Here is a 17,139-nt window from a genome sequence, read left to right as displayed (position 1 = left end):
AAGGACTATCATAATTTAAGGGACAAGTCCCCAGAGGGGCAGCTAGAGTGGGAGGAGGAAAACTAGGAAAGAGTGATAAAAGGAGACAAGATAAGAGAGGCTATGGTCATAATGCTAATGCTGCCAAGAAGTTGCTAAGTGATGGGGTAGAGGAGAGCACAGGTGGAACAAAGTTCTTGCCTTTATGAGCTGATGATCTAGTGAGGAAGACATTAAGTATTTTTTCAGGTATACAAATATCCCAGGTGGTGGGAAATACCAAGAAGACAAAGCAGGGAACAAGATACAGTGATTGGATGTGCTGATTATTTTAGGTAGAATCATCAGAAAGAGCCTCTCCTGAGAGGCCACATTTGAACAGTGACCTGACCAAAGCGAGGAAGGTAAGGAGCTCCAGCATTACACTCAGTGGAAAAAGTGCCAAGAGTCTGAGACAGGAATGTGTTTCATGTGTGTTCAAGGAACAAACAGCAAGGTTGCCAGTGGAGTCTGAGTGAGGAATCAGGGAAAGAAGGAGGAGAGGAGGTCACATGGGCAAGGCTGTAGCTCAGTGGTCCCCAAACTTTTTGGCACCAGGGATCATTTTCATGGAAGACCATTTTTCCATGGACTGTGGGGGTGGAGCCATGATGGTATTGGGATGATTCAAATGTATTACATTTATTGTGTACTTTATTTCTATTATTATTACATTGTAATATATAATGAAATAATTATACAATTCACTATAGGTTGGGAACACCTGCTGTAGCTCACAGGACCTTGTGGCTTTCAGGGCATGGGAAGAAGTTCGGTTTTTATTCCAGTTTGATGGGTAAATTTTGGTAGATCTTGAGCAGGGGAGTGAAGGGCCTTAATTTAAGAGGTTATGCTGACTGCTCAGGGGAGAGTAGACCATAGTTGGGAGTCAGAATGTAGGCAGAGAAGAGGGTTAGGAAGAAACTCTGGTGATAAAACTGAGCAGTGACAAATGGTGGCTCAGAATGAAAAGCGGACAGACTCCTGATGGAGGAATTGCTCACAGGTTGGAGCAGGGTAACTCATGTAGGTATTTGCCCCAGCAACTAGTCAATGGCAATGCCCTTTCCATTATTAGGGCAGACGTGGGGAGTTGTGTGTTTGGAAAAAGAGCTCTGCTTTAGAAGTGTGAAGACACGAGGGACCTTGGCAAGAGGAGTCTCAGGAGAATTACAGTGACAGGGGGCAGATGGAGTGGGTTAAGAAGAGACAGGAGATGAGAAGCTGGCACCAGAGCATTTTTCTGTGAGCAAATGAGCGGAAACATCTTAGGAGTTGTGGGGAATGGGATGGGAACAAAAGGGACACATTCATCTTGGGGAAAATCTCTGGCAGAGAGGGGGAAAGTGTTCAAAGAGAGGTAATTGTTGGAACAGTGATCTGCAGAAGTGGGATGGGATTGATTGCATTGATAGGAGAGTTAGCTTCAGTGAAAAAAAAAATACATCTCTGGGCTGTTTTCAACATGATCATGATGAATGACTTTTCTCGTGTGTTGAATTCAGTTTGCTAATATTTTGTTGAGAATTTTGGCACCTATGTTTATCAGAGACATTGGCCTGTTGTTGTTCTTGTTTTGTCTATGTCTAATTTTAGTGTAAGGTAATACTGGCCTCATAGGATGAGTTGGAACGTATTCCTCTCCTTGATTTTTTGAAATAGTTACAATAGGATAGTATTAATTTTTAAAAATCTTTTCTAGAATTCAGCAGTGAAGCCATCATGTTCTGGGCTTTTCTTTGATGGAAGATTTTTTATCACTGCTTCTACAAGTATATTAAATACTTGTTAAATAGACATTAAAATATATTAAATATATTATCATAATTACATGTATACTTTAATATATTATATACATTTATTTAATCAATATAAAACATAAATATATATTTTTATTGCACCCTTGAACAATCCAATCTTTTTGAATGTACATGGAAATTTTACCAAAATTGAGCATATGGTGAATGGGAGAGTAAGCCTTAAAAAATTCCAAATGATTCAAATTGATTAGAGTGTACTTTCTTTACCTTAATATAATTTACCTAGAAAATCAGTAACAAAAATACTAGAAATGCCAAATTTCTTTGAACTTAAGCTAATTCTTTTAAAGCTGTTAATATATTACAGACAATATCATAATTTAAATAAGAAAATATGTCCATCAAGTAGTTCAAGAAACTCCAAGAGAATAAACACATATTCATACCAATGCACATGATCATCAAATTGTTGAAAGTCAGAATTTTTTTTTTTTTTTTTTTTTTTTTTTTTTTTTTTGAGACAGAGTCTCACTCTGTTGCCCAGGCTAGAGTGAGTGCCATGGCATCAGCCTAGCTCACAGCAACCTCAAACTCCTGAGCTCAAGCGATCCTACTGCCTCAGCCTCCCGAGTAGCTGGGACTACAGGCATGCACCACCATGCCCGGCTAATTTTTTCTATATATATTTTTAGCTGTCCATATAATTTCTTTCTATTTTTAGTAGAGATGGGGTCTCGCTCTTGCTCAGGCTGGTCTCGAACTCCTGAGCTCAAACGATCCGCCCACCTCGGCCTCCCAGAGTGCTAGGATTACAGGCGTGAGCCACCACGCCCGGCCGAAAGTCAGAATTTTGAAAGCAGCTAGACAGAAGAGAATCATCCTATCCAAATTTTTCTCAATAAAATTAACAGCATATTTCTCATCAGAAACAAGTTCAGAAGGGAGTGAATATCATTTTGTAAAGTGCTGAAAGAAAAAAATATATATCAATATAGAATTTTATATCCAACAAAGCTATCCTTGTTCATAAATGAAAAAAAAACTATTGAGATATTCAAAGATGGATAAAACTTAGGGGGATCTTTGCTAGTAGACCTGCCCTACAAGGAATGCTGAAGGGAGTCCTCTGGCCAGAAATGAAAGGACACTAGACAGAAACTCAAAGTAATATGACGAACAGAGAAATAAACTACAAAGGTAAATATAATAGCCTATACTATTGTATTTTTGGCTTATAACTAGTCCTTTTTTTCATTTCCTATATTATTTAAAAGACAAACATGAATATTTATAAATTAATGTTAATAGGCACAGCGTGAATGACAATGTCACTTGTGCAACAATAACCTAAGGTGGATGTGTAAGAAGCAGAGCTTTTGCATGCTACCAATGCTAAGTTGGTATCTAATCAACCTAGATTTTTTAAATCACATTTTGTCTTTATGTAACTAATAAACATTCCTAAAATTGCCTAAATTTACCATTCTGAGCCATTTCATTCCACCAGGAAGATACAGGTATTTTTTTCCTCTCTTTAAAAAAGTTAAATACCAAAATTACTACATTTAAATAAATAACATTATGATAATGACACTAAAAATTCAAAATAACGCTAACATCCTTTTTCTATTTGCACTGCTGCTCTGTCCTAATCCCTAGAACACTCTGGAAAGGTCTGGAAAGGAGAATGTTTTTTTTCCTACGGAGTCTGGGCTGAGGCTGGGGGTGGGGGGAGGTTGGAACTTCTCATTATCTCACTTGTTTCCTTTCCTCTCCTTTTCAATTTTGGTAGGAGATAAGTCAGCCTTAGTTTGGAATTCAGTTCTGAAAGGTCAGGGAAGTCTCTTACTGCAAACCAGAAAACAACCTAAATGTTTCCAGTGCTTAATCACAGGGTGCTTGCTTAGACCCTAGAATTAACATTCAGCTCTTTGCTCCATTGGCATGGCTGCTCCCGCCTGGAGTGGGGACAAGTGCAATATAACTGAGAAGACAGCTGGTCAGATGATGCCTTGAGCTGGCGACTAAACCTGCAATAACACACTATGGAGAAATCTGTGATCTTTGTTTGAAAATGCTTGTGATAAGAGACTGAGTCTTTTCCCCCAAATGTAGTGGTAATGGCTCTGTTGTTTTAAATACACAATACTTAGGAGACTGGCTTTACTTAGAATGGAAAATTTTGCCAGGGACAAAGTTAACACAAAGAAACAAACAACAAAAAACAGCAAGAAAGAGAACAGTTAAGTGCAGCTCGGATGAGACCGGGCAGTTCTTTCCCAGCACCAGCTTGTCCCTGAATTCTCACGGTCACATGCAGCCTCAGCATTAGTCTTCTATCCTATGCACTGCAATGGAGGTGGATTAAATTCACCAAGCAACTGCTCTAACTTGGAAAATCTGCAAGTGTCATAAACTAGCTCCACCTGAACAAGGTAAAGAAATCATTCCACAGGCTGAAAACAACAAAAACACAAAACTACTTTGTTTCTTTTCCCCAAATGAAATCCAAATGAAAGATCCTGTATGATTTACAAAATTTCCAGAGTAGAAATGCAGTGATGTGAAATGTCACAGACCTCATTATTGTGTAAAGAAAATGCACTTCGAAATATAATTACACATGTGAAAACAAAATACCGTCTTGCCTGCCAGTACCAGCGGTGAGTACTGCGAGGGCCGTGGTGGGGGGCGGATGGGAGGGTGGTCCTGCCTGGTCTCTGCAGGAGGCCGAGTCCCTGGAGGTCCGCTGGCACCTGCCCCTGACCGCTGACCACACTGTACCGTCCTCACAGGGAGATGCCTGGTCCTCCAGGAAGGGCCGTGGTTTTTCACTGGTAGTTAAAAGCTTCACTCGAAGGCAGTAGCCCAGGGAGCGCTCAGCAGGAGAGACACTGTCTCAAGTACCAGGTTTTGTTGTGTGTGGTTTTTATTCAAGTGTGACTTCTGCCTGTAAATTAAGGAGCTTTCAGGCCACCTGGGTTTTGTATTTTCAGTACTGAGAGGTGAAGTCCAAATGCAGGGCCCTTTACCCACTGAGAGAGAGCGCACTCCTACTAGTGGTGAGAGGCAATGTCCCCTTTTGGCACCACAACATTGATATTTTAAAGTAAGAAAAACTTTCCCAGTCGCTAGTTTTTAACACCCTTTTCCTCACAGCTGCCCATGACGTGTCCACACTCAGGGTGATGATGACGCTCTGGCCATCTTCTGTTTTGATTCGCTTCAGCCCTGGCTGCCAAGGCTGGTTGCTGTCCTGGCAGATGCTGATGCGGGGGTCTCCAGCACGTGTGAAGGACTCCTCGCGGCATTGTTCACCTGGCAGTGGACCGCAGTGGGGATTGGTACCACAAGAGTCCCGTTTTGCGTTACACTTTTTACTGGTAGCTGGTGTTGACCTAGAGGTGTCTGTTGTACTGATAATGAAGATCCTCATCAATCTAACACTAACCTATTACCTGGCTTCTGTAATCACGCTCACCTATTGCATCAGCCACCTGAGACCCCACCCCTCGGACCACCCCAACCTAATAAGAGTGGAAAAAACCCAGTAGGCGGGCTCAGAACTTGGTGGTAAGTCCGCTCTGAGCCCGCCAGCAAATAAACCTTGATTCTCTGACTCCCTTGGTTTGTCCTTGGAACCACACACTGTAACACTTGCTATAACGCTCCTACAGTGACCATCTGGACAGAGGTGGTCTGTGACATCTGAATGATCTGGCTGGCAGCACCTAATGTGCCATGGCTAATTGCAGCAACAGGTTCTACTTTTACTTCCCTGTGATTTCTATTCTCTTGCAGCTGGGCCCTAGCAGAGGCCAACACAGCTGTCTGAGTGACTACAGCTTGTCCTGAGACAGTGTAGGTGTTCGCTGGGGCCAGTCCAGCCATGCTGGTGACTGTCACTGCTGGTATCTGGTGGAGGACATGAACTGTCTGCACGAAGGGTGGCTGGAAGGTCACTAGGTCACCATCTTGCAGTGGTCACTAGGGTGGCAGCAGTGTAGGCAGCAGTCTTAGCCACCTGTAGTAGCTGCCACTGAATGGTGATTAAGACCAGCTGGCTGGACAGAGGTGACTCTGGTGAGCTTTGGGCAAACAAGGCTTCTTGGATGATGGCAAGTCTGGGGTGTCAGTTGCCAGGCTCAGGCTCCCGATGGGCCAGCAAGGCTTCCCTCCACAGGCTCTCAGGGCTCTGGGGCCACTGCAGTGAGCAGACACTACTCCAGCGAGACTGGGAGAGGCTCCTAGAAGAGAGTGGTCACAGAGAGGTTCTAAAGCAAGGTACACTCCTAGGCTGCCTTTTCCTAAAAGCCTGCTCTGTTAATTTGCTTTCAGAGGCAGGATCTCTACCTTCCAGAATGAGCCTTTTCCTGGTTCTTCCTGGGACTGTGGTACTTGGATGAAATAACAATTCAGACAGAGATTGTTGGGAACTGAATTCTGCCACTCCTTGTCAGTCTTGTAGTATGGATAATTTTTAGTGATGTGCATATAAATTCCATTTAGGATGAGTTGTATACCAGGAGCCATTGTAATTGCTTGTACTATTGTGCATAGGAATAAGGTGGCTTTGATCATTCTTTGGGCTTCCTCCACCGGAAGCTTCCTTTTCATTTTTTGGGTGCGAGTTTTCAGCCACTAAATTGAGGTCGGATGGCATCAGTGGGCCCATTTGGAAACCTGAAGACCCCACTTCCTGGGGGTTGGATGGGCAGGAGTTGGTAGCACTGATAGTTCCCGCTGGGGAGGGAAGGGGAATGATGAGGTGGGCCATGGTGTTTGGAATGTTGATGGTCAGAGGAGAGAGGTGCGGCTGCACAGCCTTCGCTGGGGACTCAGGCGCCTCTTGCTTCTTCCTCTTCGGGCCAGATAGGGAAGTGAAAGTTGGTTTGAAGTTTGTGCTTGGAAACCTGGTGCATGAAGCTTGGTAGCTGCAGCAGCGGCACCCGGTGCCTCTGGAACACCTGTCCACAAACACGCTGTTCTGGCCAAGGCAATGCAACTGGAAATCATCACTTTAGGCCTGGGCTGTGCAGGCGGTGGGTCCCGGGCTGTCCAGTCATGGCCAGCGCTGCCGCTCGGGATCGTCAAGATCTCGAGGTGGCACTGGAAGATGAAGCTCCAGTGGCCCATGCTCACATCCACTGAGCCCTGCAACCAGATGTACTTGATGGTCACCGAGTGCTTGGTATTAGGTACTCAAACTGGCAGCCCTCCAGCTGTGCCACTTCCCCGCAGCCTGGCCGGGACCACCACCCCTGGCCCCACCGCCCATTATGGGGGCTGCTGAAGCCACAGCCATCGGCCTGAGTGAGAGTCCAGCGCCACTCACTGGGAGCTAGGAGCCAGAGCAGAGGCCTCCGGTTTGCCAGAGAGCCAGCCAATTAGCAGCGGCTAGTGGCCACAATCTCAATTTAATAAATTTATAATGTTAAATTCAAGCACATATAAACCACTGAGAAGTTTCAACAGAATACAAATAAAAGCCAATGAGAAGGAAATCAAAATAGTACCCTACAAAACTTTATTGAATGCAAAGAAGGAATTGATGGAGGGAATAAAGAAAAAAAAGGTAAGAAGAGGTACACAGGAAACAAATAGTAAAATAGCATAGATAAGTTCCTCCTTATCAGTAATTAATTAAGTGTAAACATATGGAACTCTACAATGAAAAGGAAGAAACTGGAGGAATATATTTTAAACAACAAACAACAAAATGATCCAAGTATGTGTTATCTACAAAAGCTATATTTTATATTCAAAGATATATATATATATATGTATATATGTTGAAAGTGAAAGGATAGAAAAACATATTCCATGCAACATTAGGTGTCTATGTTATTATCAGACAAAATAAACTCTATTCCAAAACATTTTATAAAAGATACAGGCCATTATTTATTGAAAAAACAATTGATTCATCAAAAAGATACAATTACAAACATTTATGCACCAAGCAACAGAACGCCAAAATATATCGGACAAGTATTGACAAAATGGATAGAAGAAATCATTCTACAATACAGGTTGGAAACTTTAATACCCCATTTTCTTTAATGGATAGATGGTCTGGACAGAAGATCAGTAAGGAAAGGAAGATTTGAAAAGTGCTATAAACCAGCCAAATAGAGCAGACATAAAGAAATTCCTCCACAGAGCATAAGGCACATTTCTATCAAGCCCAGATGGAAATTCTCCAGGTTAGACCACATAGTAGAGCAGAAAATAAGTGACAAGAAATGTAAAAAGACGGAAGTTATAACAAGTATCTTCTCTGACCACAATAGAATGAAGCCAGGCATCAAAAACAAAAGGAAAAATGCAAACTTTGTAAATAGGAAATTAAACAGCACAGTCATAAGCAATCAATGAAACAAAGAAGATAATACAAAAGAAATTGGAAAATACTGAGAGGGAAATAGAAATGAAAACACAATATAACAGAACATAGATTCAGTGACTGCAGTGCTTAGAGGGATGGTTAAAGCAGTGAATGCCTATATGAAACAAGAAGAAATGTCTTGAAAAACCCTATATTACAATAGAAGGACTTAGAAAAATAAAGGCAAATGAAACCCAAGCCTAATAGAACAAAGGACTAATAAATATTACAGTGAAGACAAATAAAATTGAGAGGAGAAAAACATTAGAGAAAATGAACAAAACTAAAAGTTAGTTCTCTGATAGGATTAACAAAATTGATAAATATGTAGGTACACTGACCAAGAATGTAGAAGAGAAGATATGAATATTTACAATCATAAATGAAAGTGGAGACACTAATAAATACCTTACAGAAATAAAATGGATTATAGAAGAATGTTATCAGCAGTTGCACAAAGAGATAACCTGAATGAAATGAACAAACTTCTATAAACACATACATTACTGAAAGTGACTGATGAGGAAACAGATAATAGGAACAAACCTATAAAATATAAAGAGGCTGAATCAGAAAAAAAAATCAATCAAACATATTAAAGCAACTCCCAACAAAGAAAAACAGTACCAGATGGCTTTCCTGGTTAAGTCTACCAAATATTTCAGAAGTTTTAAAAATCCTCCTCAGACTCTTACAAAAAATAGGAGAGGTAAGGTCACTTCCAAATATATTCTGTGGAGCCAGAATTACCCTGATCTGAAATACAGATAAAGACACCAAAAGAAAATTAGAGATCAATATTCCTTATGGTCATAGATGCAAAAGAGCCTGAAAAAATAGCAGCTAATTGAATCAAACAATATATTTAAAGGATAATACACAAAAAACAAGTGGAATTATTTCAGGAATGCAAGATTAATTCAATATAAGAAAATCAATTAATTTAATAACACAATAATAGAATTGAGGAAGAAAACACACACAGCAAATCAGGAAATGCAGAAAAAGCATTTAAATAACAACAAAATCTCTTAGCAAATATGGTTGCACATACCTGTAGTCCCTGCTACTCAGGTGGCTGAGGCAGGAGGATTACTTGGGTCTAAGTGAGTTGAAGGCTGCTGTGCTCTCTACGTTGTGCCTGTGAAGCCACTGCACTTTAGCTGGGGCAACATAGTGAGAACTTCTCTCTAAAAATTAAAAAACAAAACAAAACAAAACAAAAAAAACAACTTTTTTTTTCTATTGACACCTGGCAAATCTACTTTGAATCCATTCTGTTATATGAAGAGGTGTACGTATATGTGTGTGTATATATATACATTTATTATTATTATTATTATTTCAGCATATTGTGGGGGTAGAAAAGTTTAGGTTACGTATATTGCCCTTGCCTCCCCACCCCACCCCGAGTCAGAGCTTCAAACGTGTCCATCCCCTAGACAGTGTGCATCGCACTCAGTATGTATGTATACACCCATCCCCTTCCCTACTCACATCTGTTTGACACCCGTTCAATGTTATTCCTGAATGTGCTCTTAGATGATGATCAGTGAAACCAATATGATGGTGAGTACATGCGGTGTTTATTTTTCCATTCTTGGGATACTTCACCTAGTAGAATGGGTTCCAACTCTATCCAGGAAAATACAAGAGGTGCTATATCACCATTGTTTCTTATCACTGAGTAGTACTCCATGGTATACAAAAAAACCATTTTTGATGAAAGAAGTCAACAAACTAGAAATTGGAAAAAGAGCATTTATTAAAAAAAAAATTAACAAGTCAGTGGGTAAAGCCTAAAATTTCTCCACACCACCTAAGATTGGGAACAAGAGAAGGATGCTCACTTTTCCCCACTTTATTCAACATTGCACTAGAAGACATAATCAGGGAAATTAGGCAGGAAAAATAATAAAACCCATTCAAATTGAGAAAGAAAAAGTAAAATTCTTGCTATTTACATATGGCATGATACTGCCTTTAGAAAAACTCAAATAATCCATAAAAATTTATCAGAGCTAATGAACAATTCAGTAGAATTGGAGGACACAAAATTAACACACAAAGTTCCATGATGTTTCTATATACCAGCAAAAATCAACCTGAAGCAAAAATTAAGAAAACAATTCCACAGAATAGAAAATGCTCTTTAACTATGGAATAATTTTAGTCAAGGAGGTGAAATAATTAAATGCTGAAAAGTACAAAATATTTCTAAGAGTTAAAGAACAGCCTAACAAAGGAAAATGTACCCAGTGTTCATGGATTAAAAAAATTCAAATTGTTAAGATGGCAATACTCCACGAAGTGATCTATATAGTCAATGTATTCCCTATTTTAAAAAGTGCCTGTCTTTTCAGAAGTGGGAAAGTATATTCTCAAATACATAGGAAATTTTCCACCTAGTAGCCAAAAAAAAAAAAAAAACTGAAAAATAGAAGAAAGTAGGAGAACTCACACTTTCCAGTTTTAAAATATATTACAAAACTGCAGAATCAAAACTGTGGTAATGGCAAATGGGTAGAAAAATAAATATATGGAATACAACTGAGAGTCTACAAATAAACCCATATAATTATTGTCAATTTTTTTTATAGTCACACTTGCATTTGATTAAAAAAATACAAAAATACTCACACACGGTTCCTGTATGAATTCTAATTAAGAAACATTACCTTCAGAATAATAATACTCGTTGATAATTTTCAGAAGACTAAGAGCTTCTTTACCATTTAAGGGGTACATAGGGTGCAGGTGTTTCCGTGAATGTATTCTTAAATAAGAGACTACACCACTCTAATTTGCCTAGCTGTAGCTCTGTTCCAGGTTACTGACTGCTAGTTCATGTTCCAGAGTTTCTTTGCCAACAGGTTATTTACAAAAGAGGCACCTCCAAAGTCTTAGAGTGAATTGGGAAAGGGCTGGTTAAATGAGGAAACAGGCTACCATTGCCCTGTAAAAGTTCATCGTTTCCTTTCCCAATGTATCTTTTTATTGAGAACTTCTATTTTTTATCCTGTGTTCCTCCTCTGCCATCTCACACTCTGGCTCTACCTGCTGTATTTTGGCCACCTGCACCTCATTCATTTGTATCAGTTGTAAGATGGAAATTGGTTGATGGGGTTCTTCCTCATGCGTCTTTTTAAAAGCACCTTCCTGGGAGATTTTGCTCCTGTAGTTTTTATTGGAAGTTATTCTGACAGCTGAATAACAAGTGGAGCAGTCCCCTCACATACTGGGAAGCAACGAACTCTTTCTCGTCATTGAACAGTTCTCTATAAGCAGCAGCAAATGATTCTGGGATGCAGCGTGGGGCAGTATTCGGCCTCTTCCTCCCCCCATCACTGATGCTGCAGGAAGTAGAGCTGCTCAAGGGCATCGTGTTGGCAATCTTCTCCTTCCCCAGGATGTGGGTACTCAGAAGTGGGCTGACACTGCGCTTCACTTTCTCTTTCCTTTCACAGCCTGTAATTGTTTTGGTGCCAGGCTTGAAGTTCTCCAGCACTTCAGCTGTGTGGAATCCCGCTGTGGTACGCTCCTTGCATTCAGCTAAGAGTTGCATGCCTGGCAAGCACTGGCCAGGTGCATCGCTTGAGGGCAGTATTTCCTATATCGCATCACTTCTCTTACGTTCCAGCATATAATCAGAATTTTCTACTAAAGCAAGCAAGAGGCTCTTTTCCAATTCGGAGAGGTATTTGGCAGGTTTTATAATTTTGTCCTTTTGTATTTTTCACTATATTCCGTCTGGACACTAGCTATGTGAGTCCCACAGAGGTGCAAAGAGGCAGCAGCAACATCTGGCCACCAGAGCAAGGGTCACAGGGGGTCTGCTAGGGAGCCCTAACTAACAATTGATTGTGAACTAGGGTGTAGATGCATTTCAGTGGGAGAGGGGAAGAGTTGTCAACAAATAGTGCTAGAAAAACTGGATATCAACCATGCAGAACGAATGAAGCTGGACTCCTAGCACAAACCTGTACAAAATTGACTCAAAATGAATCATTTACGCTCATACAAAGGTAAATGTATTTCTGTGTGTTCAACCCCACTTGTGTTTTAATTGGGTCCCCTATCACCTGTACTCTGACAAACATTTTTCTGTCTGAAATGATCCTTGGACGTATTCCTGTCACTGGATGTTCAAGGCTTTGTTCCCAGAGGCTTTGCAGGTGGTGGCAGGGACATGCCACATTTTATATAAAGTACAACATAATTGACCTTTTAAGACAACATAAGAATGGTACATTTTTCATCTGAAGACATTCTTAAAAATGGCTACGTAGAAAATTTGTTTAAACCATTAATCAGACCTTGATTTGGAGAAACTGTGAAGAGAAACTTTGTTCTCTTCCCCAGGTTAAGAACATACATTACTCACCAGAAAATACTTTGTGGTTAGAGTCTCAATGCAATGTCACAGACTTGTTTTATTCAGTGAAACAATTAAAGAATTTCATTAAGGAAGTAGGTCAAACTAGTAAGGAAATAGTTAATTCTTTGAAGCAAATAGCAAGTAGGCAGAATTCTTATCATATTTTTATAGTTGTATAAAAATAAAGCATGGCTGACGATTGTTTTATGCTGCCTCTACAGATTAACAATTCTTATTTTTTAAAGAAAACTTTACTTAACATCAACCTGAAAAACACACAGAACTTTGTACGTAGAAGTTCCAGAAAGACAAGAACACCAATATTAATGCAAAAAAAAAAAAAATGAAAAACAGTTTGTAGGTAGATACAGATATAATAAATAAAAATATTTTTATATTTTATAAAAATTTATTGAAATGTAATGAATCAATTTCACTTTTTAGTTTTGATCACTATCCTTTTGTCTTTTCTAATCATTTTAATATTTTTATACTAAAAGTGTATTATGTGGGTGTGTGGGCATCAAAGTGTGTACAATTTATAAATATTTGAAAATAATAGTGTACAACTTTTTGATGCACATTTTGAATGTGAGTATGTAATGAAGTGTACCTAAATATTTCTCAAAGGTTTATGGATATCATTAGTAATATTTTTAACGTGGCAAATCTAATTTAGAAAATTGTTACAATCTTTAATCTCACAACTAAAATAATCCTTTTTAATTTTTGTAAAGAATATTGAATATTTTCTTATTTACAAATACCAATAACAACAACAGGAAAAATGTAAACCCTCTACTCTTACCAATTACAGAGGAAAACATTTTTAAAAATCTCTTTGAATATTTGTGGCATTCAGGAATATGCTATCCTCTCCTTATTGCTATATTTCTTTCAATTCTATTTAATCTTTGTTTTATTTGTAACTCCACCCTACTGCTTGTACTAGGAAATTTTCAATGAATATCTGTCATGCCTTACACCTAAGATGGTTTTAGTTCCATAAGTCTCTCTAAACTTATCAAGGTCAAAATTTAAAAAATTTTCAAAAGTCAGTATATTTTTATTAAAAAATATACATGTCCATAAAGTAGTTATATTTTTATTTGTCACAATTATTGGAGGTCCTATGTAAGAATTGGATGGTAATTTGCAAACTGGTTTTTACACATGACTTCAGTGTGTTGCTTTGTAATCTAGAGTTTCCCTGTAAGAATGATACATGGCAAACAAAGTCAAATAAATAAGAAAAGCCATTCAAAGTTGTAACTTGCTCATATAAACAAAAAATACATCAATTATGTTTAATTAATTCAAACTAGGTAGTGGACAATTTACTAAGTTCTGTTAGTGAAACAAAAAAGTTGTAGATAGTTCAGTATAAAAAAAGAAAAAGTCTCCATAGCTCTATGCTACCATCCAGGTTTAAAGACATATCTGACCATTCCATGTAATATTTTTGATAGAGTGAAAAGGCTTGCAGGGTTTTAAAAATATTTGCTTTTCTTGTCACCCATTACTAACCAAAATTTTCACATTTATTTGTGTTCTTATATATTGTAGTATTTACTTCCTCACAGAAAACAAACAATTAAAAATAGTAATAATTTCCTTCTTCCACTAAAACCTCACTGTCAGAATAGCTTTTAGATGGTTGTGACTTTAGCCTTTACTTCTCACAAGGGATATGAGTTTTATTATTTCAAATCTACATTCAATATATTGATTTATGGAGATTGGGAAACAACATACCTTATTTTGGACCTAGTCATTTTTAAATAAGTAGGATAAGGAAGAATTTTAGTGGCCAGTCAGATAAATTAAAATGCATTTCTTTATTAACTGTCACATGTGTAGACATGTACTTGGCAATAAAAGTTAAAAAAAATATATACAGTCAAAAATTCAAAGAATTTACACAAATGTGTGGGTGATAAACACATACAAAATTCCTGTAATTCCATGTAAAATTCAAATTTTAAACAAAATGTAGGTAGAAGAATAAATCTGAAATTATTAGGAAGGTTCAAAGCAAAAGCGGTATTTGAGTTGGATTTAATGACTAGATAGATGGTAAGGGAAGAGCATGATATTATGGGCAAAGAAGGAAAGTGGCACAGTCAGAGACTGGTTTAGGTTCATCTTGAGAATGAGGAGTGTACTCAGGTGAGGACTTCAGGTTTGTATAGAGAAGAATGAGAATTAGGGACAGAAAAATATATTTCATATAGATTTTGCAAGACAAAAAATATTCTACTTTCATGAAATGTAACTTACAAACAACTTGGGCTGTCTACTCACACATACAGCCTTGTGGAACACATGCACTTTCAGAGATGATCTAGAAAGCCCATAAGAAAAGTGACTTTCCTGAGGGAGATGGTGGTTAATGTGAGAAGATGCTGAAGAGGAGAAAGATTGGATAAGATGGGGGATATAACCATTTATGTCACTCACAGGATTTAACTGGTAAGAGCTCTTTCAAAAGCGGTATGATCAGTAGTGCCAAAAAATCTATTATATTAATATTATTATGATATATTGATGATAACTTTAGGAAAAAGAAAATGTAATGAAAAGGATGGTCAGGAGTAGGAAAAACCATTTTATAGACAGAGGAATCTTAAACTTTATGCAGGTAAAAGCATGAAGTAAGAAACATTATGACAAGCAGAGCTTTAGGAAAACAAAACAAAACAAAAAAGCAGAATCAATCCATGCTGGAGGCTTTTAAGGATTTTGTAATAATCTGTTGGAAAAGGCAAATAAATAAGCAAATGGAGTCTGGGCACGTGGCTCACACCTGTAATCCTAGCACTCTGGGAGGGCAAGGTGGGAGGATTCCTTGAGGTCAGGAGTTCGAGGCCAGCCTGAGAAAGAGTGAGACCCTTTCTCTACTAAAAGTAGAAAAAAATAGCCAGGCAACTAAAAATAGAAACAAAAAATTAGCCGGTTGTGGTGGCTCTCGCCTGTAGTCCCCGCTACTGGGGAGGCTGATGCAGGAGAATTGCTTGAGCCCAGGCGTTTGAGGTTGCTGTGAGCTAGGCTGATGCCACAGCACTAATTCTAGCCAAGGCAATAAAGCAAGACTCTGTCTCAAAAAAATTTAAAAAAATTTAAAAAAAATAAGTAAGTGGAGATGACATGGGCAGTGATGGACAGGGCAAGGGTCATCAAATATTAGTATTGAGAAGGATTCCAGTGGAATCATGGGAGGCAAATATGGAATTATGGAAAATGTTTTAAGCTATAAATAAGTCAGATTCAAGTGGAGCCCAAACTCTTAAACTTATACAGTTTTAAAATATAAAAGCTTATTTTTTAGACTGGTTCTTCATTAGTAAATCATTCATGTTTGTGGAGATACTTAACTATTATAATGGTACAAGTTATTTCCTGTATAACAAACATATTAAATAGATGATAATGTGGATGACTAGCATTGGATATAATGATGCAGTGATGGTGACAACTGTGGTAGTCAGGGTACAGAAGAGAGGTTATAAAATCACAGGGCTTTAAAGAATAGATAGTAAGAAGATAATTTCTTAGGGAGAAGTGGAAGTGAAAAATATAGGAGTTTCATTTTGCATGTGAAATATTCAGATTACTATGCTGTATGTAAAAGGTAAATCTGCATGTGGGATCAGTGTCAAAATTAGTAGTACTTTCAGATGTCAAAGCAATCATATAGGAAAATGAATACAATTTAAAATAATAGATAACAAGCATGGGAAAATGTCCCCAGTCATTTTATTAAAACCATACGAGATTCAACTACATTAACTCTTGGTTGCTTAGGAGTGTACACAAAATATTTACAAATGTTTCATAGTCAAATTCAGTATTCACTTCCCCTTATGATCACAAGGATAACTTCTCTACCTATATTACTTTTTGACTACTGACACTTAAATTACCTATAGTGAAGGCCAGTTTTAACTTTCCTCCAAACTTTTCCTGAGTCCTTATTTTCAAAGATAACAGATAACTATAAAATGATATTTTAAAATGACACGCAGAATATATGTGCATAGAGCACCCTTGACACAAATGACTCCATCTTATTAAAGGTTGGTGCAAAAGTAATTGTGGTTTTAGCATTGTTGAAACTTGCTGTTTGATATAAGAATACATTCTTAAGTAAACGTGGATACGTTATACATCAGTTTAATGTGCATTTCTCACTTTATGTGTTTTTGCTAATGACTTATTACTCGTTGTTTATTTGATATTTATTTTATTTTTATTTATTTATTTTTTCATATTTATTTTACACTATGGAAATGATGTTAGACAGAAAGCAAATTCGAGTTCAGTATGGGTCATAAAACAGCGGAGACAATTGGCAACATCAACAACGCATTTGGCCCAGGAACTGGTAATGAACCTACAGTGCAGTGGTGGTTCAAGAAATTTTGCAAAGGAGATGAGAGCCCTGAAGATGAAGAGCGCAGTGTCTGGCCATCGGAAGTTGACAACAACCGATTGAGAGCAACCATCAAAGGTGATCCTCTTACAACTACAGAAGAAGTTGCCAAAGACCTCAACGTGGACCATTCTATGGTTGTTTTTGGCATTTGAAGCAAATT

The 17,139-nt window shown here is 38.2% G+C and overlaps 1 pseudogene; it reads right to left on the bottom strand.

The window, feature by feature from the left end:
* Window positions 1-4,806: 4,806 nt before the first annotated feature.
* Window positions 4,807-10,914, bottom strand: LOC138378473 (forkhead box protein K2-like; annotated as a pseudogene).
* Between the last annotated feature and the right edge of the window lie 6,225 nt (window positions 10,915-17,139).

This window comes from Eulemur rufifrons, chromosome 30, assembly GCF_041146395.1.
Source record: "Eulemur rufifrons isolate Redbay chromosome 30, OSU_ERuf_1, whole genome shotgun sequence".
Taxonomy (NCBI): Eukaryota; Metazoa; Chordata; class Mammalia; order Primates; family Lemuridae; genus Eulemur; species Eulemur rufifrons.
The sequence above is the reverse complement of the archived record's forward strand: the minus strand, read 5'-3'. Positions and strand labels throughout refer to the sequence as shown.